Source organism: Myotis brandtii, unplaced genomic scaffold (assembly GCF_000412655.1).
Source record: "Myotis brandtii unplaced genomic scaffold, ASM41265v1 scaffold237, whole genome shotgun sequence".
Classification (NCBI taxonomy): domain Eukaryota; kingdom Metazoa; phylum Chordata; class Mammalia; order Chiroptera; family Vespertilionidae; genus Myotis; species Myotis brandtii.
In genome coordinates this window covers 5,426,698-5,432,031 of record NW_005358943.1, presented here as the reverse complement: position 1 = coordinate 5,432,031, position 5,334 = coordinate 5,426,698, and the positions used below count along the sequence as shown (strand labels likewise).

Sequence of the window (5,334 nt, the reverse complement as noted above, 5' to 3'; positions counted from 1 at the left end):
TATATATATATCTTTCTCATGATTTCTGCTAGTTTTCAATAAGAAGGTAGATAAGCCCAAAGAATGCTATATCTGTCTTACACCAATAAGACCTATTTTACACTAAGAACAACAATGTATTTCCATTTTCCAGGTGCCTCTTTGCTCCTTCTGTCTTGTGGCTACTCATGAGGGGGTGAAGTTCACAGAGGCTTTCGGATGGACTCTTCAGGGCTGAGACCAAGAGCCACCCCTTAAAAAGTGCTGCTTGTCAATCCAGTTAACAAATGAGATTAACATCCTCATCTTAATGAGTGGCTGGTTCCCAGTCTGTTATTTCACAGGTTGACACTAGATGTCAGGGAAAGACTTAGCATTCTAATTTGCAGGTCTCAACACCATCCAGCAGAAAGGAAGGCTGCCTGCTGAGGGAAATCAGATATTGAAAATTGGCAAATTTCCCACTGTGACTACTGGGGACACCAGGGTTCTTATGCAAAAACATCACTACCCTGCACATGCCCTATTAGATATACCTTTGATGCTGTTAAATTCCATTTACATGCCCTGGACAGGTAGCTCTGTTGGTTAGTGTTGTCCCTATATGCCAGGGTTGTGGGTTCAACCCCCCAGTCAGGGCACATACAAAAATCAACCAATGAGTACATACATAAGTAGAATAACAAATTTCTCTCTCTCTCTCTTCCTCCCTCTCTAAAAATCAATTAAAAAACCCCCATTTATAGAATGGTTTATGTCAAGGTCACTTCAGAGAATTAGGTTATTTTGGGAGGGGAGAAATGAGAATCACCAATTTATTCTTTCAACTTTATTATAAAAGACATTCAATTTTATTTAGAACAAAAAAGAACAGTAGATATAGCATGGTCATGTTCTTATAATCCTTTTTGTTAGTGAATTAGGAAACAGCCAACCTGATTAAAAATTACATGAATGTCTCGTAAGATCATTCCAGTACTCTGTGGTAGTTTCTTTCATTTAATAAATGATATTAACTAAAAATGTGGTTTTGCTGCAGAATAACTAAATCTTGACCTGCTTTAGTTACATTGATAGATTCCCAAGGCTCTCAGCCCCTTAACAGGCTTTCTGATGTAATAAAAAGCCATGTGCTTTTTCATTACTGTGGATGGCACATTCAAAAAAATTTCCCCCGCCCACTGTGCCTCTCTCTCTCTCTTTCTCTCTTATCCTCCTCTCCCCCCGCCACCCCACTACTTACCTACCTGAAAAAAGGCAATGTGAACAAACTGAAATCAGGCAGGACAGTGTAAAGAACAAAGCCAGAAAAGGGTACATGATTTTCCTCATCATGCACACCCCTCCCCCAATTCTAAACGGTCACCGCCATAGTCTTCTCAATCATCCTTGGAAAATCTGCACGCCCAAGGCTAAAAATAGCACTCCCCCAGTGGGAAGAGGGCCCACCCAGACATAGTGTAATAGTCCCACCCATGGAAATACATCCCAGGAATCTTCTTGGTAATTCTGGAAGCCATTATATCATCATCAAAAATAGCATTTTAATGTCACATGGGTGTGTCTTCACTTATTTGTGAGCTGGATGTTGGGCAAGGCTCAGGGAACATGAGAAGAAAAAGACAGAGCTTCTCTGAAGGCTTTCAGTGGAGATGGGAGGCAAACAGGCCAACAAATCATTCTAACATTCATGACAGATATTGACAAGGATATCTGTTGCCGCACAGCGATCTTGACAACCTCTTCCTGTTGGATAAAAATTGATGTGGGCCAACGATCGAGGTAGTTACTCACTGTAACTCAGATTAGAAGATTACTCAGACAGGAATAAAAATATGGAGGACTGTCAGTATTGTTGATTGATTTGTTGACTGGCTTATTAATTAAAAATACTCACATGGTACATACTATGTGCTAGGTATCATTCTAAGAATTTTGCAACCATCAATCCATTTCATCCTAAAAACAGACCTACTAAGTAGGTACCAGTATGAGTCCTATGTTACAGATAAGTAACTTGCCCAAGTATTGATAACTAGAGCTAGAATCCTGAGAGCTATTTCCCTTACCTTTTCTTCTACCCAGTTTGAATCCCCACCCAACAACCTTGTGTTATGATAATAGTAGAGGCCTGGTGCACGAAATTTATGCACTGGGGGGGGGGTCCCTCAGCCTGGCCTGTGCCCTCTCGCAGTCTAGGAGCCCTTGGGGGATGTCCTACTGACGGCTTAGGCCAAATCCCCTGACACAGCAGCTTCTGTGTGCTCTCCTGTATATCACCCACTCTGGGGAAGGCCAGCTGCCATGTCACAGGGACCTTTAAGCAGTATGATGGAGACCTCCACATGGTGATTGAAGCTCCTTCCAGCAGCCGGTATCAGCTGGCCAGTCCCATGAGTGAGCTATTATTCTCTTGATAGCAATCACCCCTATCTGAATTGTCTCATTCATTTATTTGTTTATTTGTTTTTGTGATCCCCTCCCCCACTCCTCATGTCATCGACATTTTAGAGAGCAGTGGTTGTCTTGTTCACTCAGTGCATCCCAAGTGCCTTGAAGAGTACTTGGCATACAGTGGATGCACAACAAATATCCCAGCGAGTGAACTTCTGACCTGGAATTGTTGGCTATAAGATGAAACTATGCATAGTCATCATGCAGAAATCATATATATTAGATATAGTAGAAATGCACCCAGCACAGATTCCTGGGATATTTTAAGAACTCAAGAAATGTGATTTTCCATTCTCTCTTGTCCATATTTATTGCAAAGTCATCTCAAGGTTCCTAAAATGATAAGAATTCCATGCCTCTCACCTTGTCCACTCCTACTCCCCCCCCCCCCCCCCCCCCCCCCCCCCATCCTGGACTACTTTAGTATCCCTTAATCCTTCCCATTCATGTTCTGCTCCAATTCCTACTCTTTTCTGGTCTCTTCCACAGTTATTAGGATAAGTGTGCCCCCTGGTGTCCACTTCAGACATGACACATTGTGGGGGATGGGAGGATGAGTTACCGAAGGAGAGAAGCATTTATGGATCATTTCAAGCAAATTCAAGAGGGGAGATACCAGCCCCAAGTTCAGATAAAAGTGTGGCCCACAGGAACTATGGTCTCCATATGCATTCTTCATGAAATCCGCATTGCCCTCTATGACCTCATCGTTGGTCTCAGTTTGTGATCTAGCTACTCACACAGATTATTGCCTCCTCTCATCAGAAAAATCAGCCTCCAATTGATTTTCTTTCCACACATATCCCTCCTTCAAGTAAAGCATCATTTTCCTAAAGTTCATATTTTCTCAGGCCATTAATCTGCTCAAAAAAATATTCAATGACTTCAAATTATATGAAGAACAAAGTCCCATCTCCTCAGCCTGGTATCCAAGACATTTCAGAGTCCGGGTTTAATCTGCCTTTGCAGTTTTAGTCTGTTCTACTCTCCCCTGCCTCCCCGACCCTCACATGCTTACGTGTCCGGCACCTTGACCATGTCTCAAAGCTATGCCTCTACTTCATCAAAGCTGTGTCGACCTTCATGCTGTTTTCTCTATCCCTCTACTTTCCTTTGCCCATTTAATCCCAGGTGACTCAAACCCAGTTCAAAGACTCTGACTTCCACGAACTGCCTGACCATTGTTCATGTTGCCACCATGACAATTAGACTACATCTTATAATTGGTTTGATTTTCTACATACTTGCCTTTGCCAGGTTTGTAAGTTTCTTTAGGGCAGGGGTGGTATCTGATCTATTTAATACATAGTAGGTTCATAACCTGAATGGGTAAGTGAATATCAATGCTGAGGCTGGAGTCCGTGTTTCTGGAGCCTAGTCAGACTGGTCTGAGAGGGAAGAGGCCACTTATGTTAATATTGGGACAGAATATTTAAAATTGGAATGGCCTTGGGCATAAGTAGTCTAAACTGAAAGTTGGGTTTCCACTTCAGTTCTGTGAGCCTGAGCTTCCTTAGGGAAATGATGCACACAGTCATTTCTGAATCTCCTTCTTTATATTGAAAGGAAGAAAGCGAGGAGGAACTCAGGAAATGTCTTCTGTACTCTGATAAAAGGCAAAGTGTGAAAGTTGACATTGTTAGACTATCAATGACATGCGTATGGGAAGTTGTATTTCTGAAGCACTATGCCATACCAAAATTTAATTTAGTTTTATATTTCTTTTGTTTGTATCCCATGGCAGCTGTATTTTACAAGTAATTGAAACAAACAAGACTGATGCTATGATATAATCTCTTAACTAATTTCAAGACAAAGGACTATATAGTAATATATAGTGGATTCAACACAGTCCTGGAGCTTTAGTAACTAGATAAATAAAAACTTATCTTCTTCCTGAGTCACTTTGCTGTTTTTCTTAATGATCTTTTGTCTCTGTTTCCTCATCTGAAATTTGGAAATATATGACTTCCAATGTTACTAACAAGTTAGGTGTCTAGTGAAAACTAATTGAGTTAGTCCTATAAAATTGAACATTTTCCAGAAAAATGCCAGTTGTATTAGAAAAAGTTAAATTTGAAGTTGCATGCTTGGGATCTGTCTTTCTGGATCATAGACCTGTACCCTGAGACCAACATTATAGGGTGCATTGTCCTTGATTGCTCTTCTTGGCTTTTGGGGAGGACATTTGCCTGCCTCAGAGAACAACCTTCTGGCATTAAGGTGGCTAAGTTTGGAATATCTACTGCCAGGTTCTATACAGAAGGCTACCACGACAATCAGGCCAAGTCCCAATAACCCAACCTCAAGGGAAGATACAAACCAGCTAGAGAGGCTGGTGAGAGCCACTCAGCCAGTCTCTGGGTTTCTACCTCTATTTCTGGGTGGAAGAATACATTTTCTCATCAGGCATGTCATACTAATAAAAAAATGGACCAATCATATTACTTACAATCACTTGTACCATGTGGTTTAATAAGCAAGATATGCTATAAATGCTTACTTAGCTCTATGCAGCGGTTCTCAACCTGTGGGTCGCCAACAATGAAAATACATCCTGCATATCAGATATTTACATTATGATTCATAACAGTAGCAAAATTACAGTTATGAAGTAGCAACGAAAATAATTTTATGGTTGGGGGTCACCACAACATGAGGAACTATATTAAAGGGTCGCGGCATTAGGAAGGTTGAAAACCACTGCTGGTTTATGGCAATGTAAACTCAGTCTAATTTTAAGACTAATTAGAGTCTAGTGGGTTTGGGGCAGGTTCCCACATTCCCTGAGGTTTTTGAAAACTTTAGGCCAATCTTGGATCTTGAAGACTAATTAAGTGGGGCTTCTCCTTGACTAGCCAGGACAACTTCATTTGGCACTCATCTGTTGCAGCCCTTCAA

At 41.2% G+C, this 5,334-nt stretch overlaps 1 long non-coding RNA gene across 1 annotated transcript in view; it reads left to right on the top strand.

Moving 5' to 3' along the window:
• Window positions 1-553, top strand: part of LOC106726193 — a 7,383-nt gene extending 6,830 nt beyond the window's left edge. The window contains exon 2 of the long non-coding RNA XR_001362210.1: window positions 134-553. This is a non-coding gene — a long non-coding RNA (uncharacterized LOC106726193). The remainder of the gene's footprint in view (window positions 1-133) is intronic.
• The last annotated feature ends 4,781 nt before the right edge of the window (window positions 554-5,334 follow it).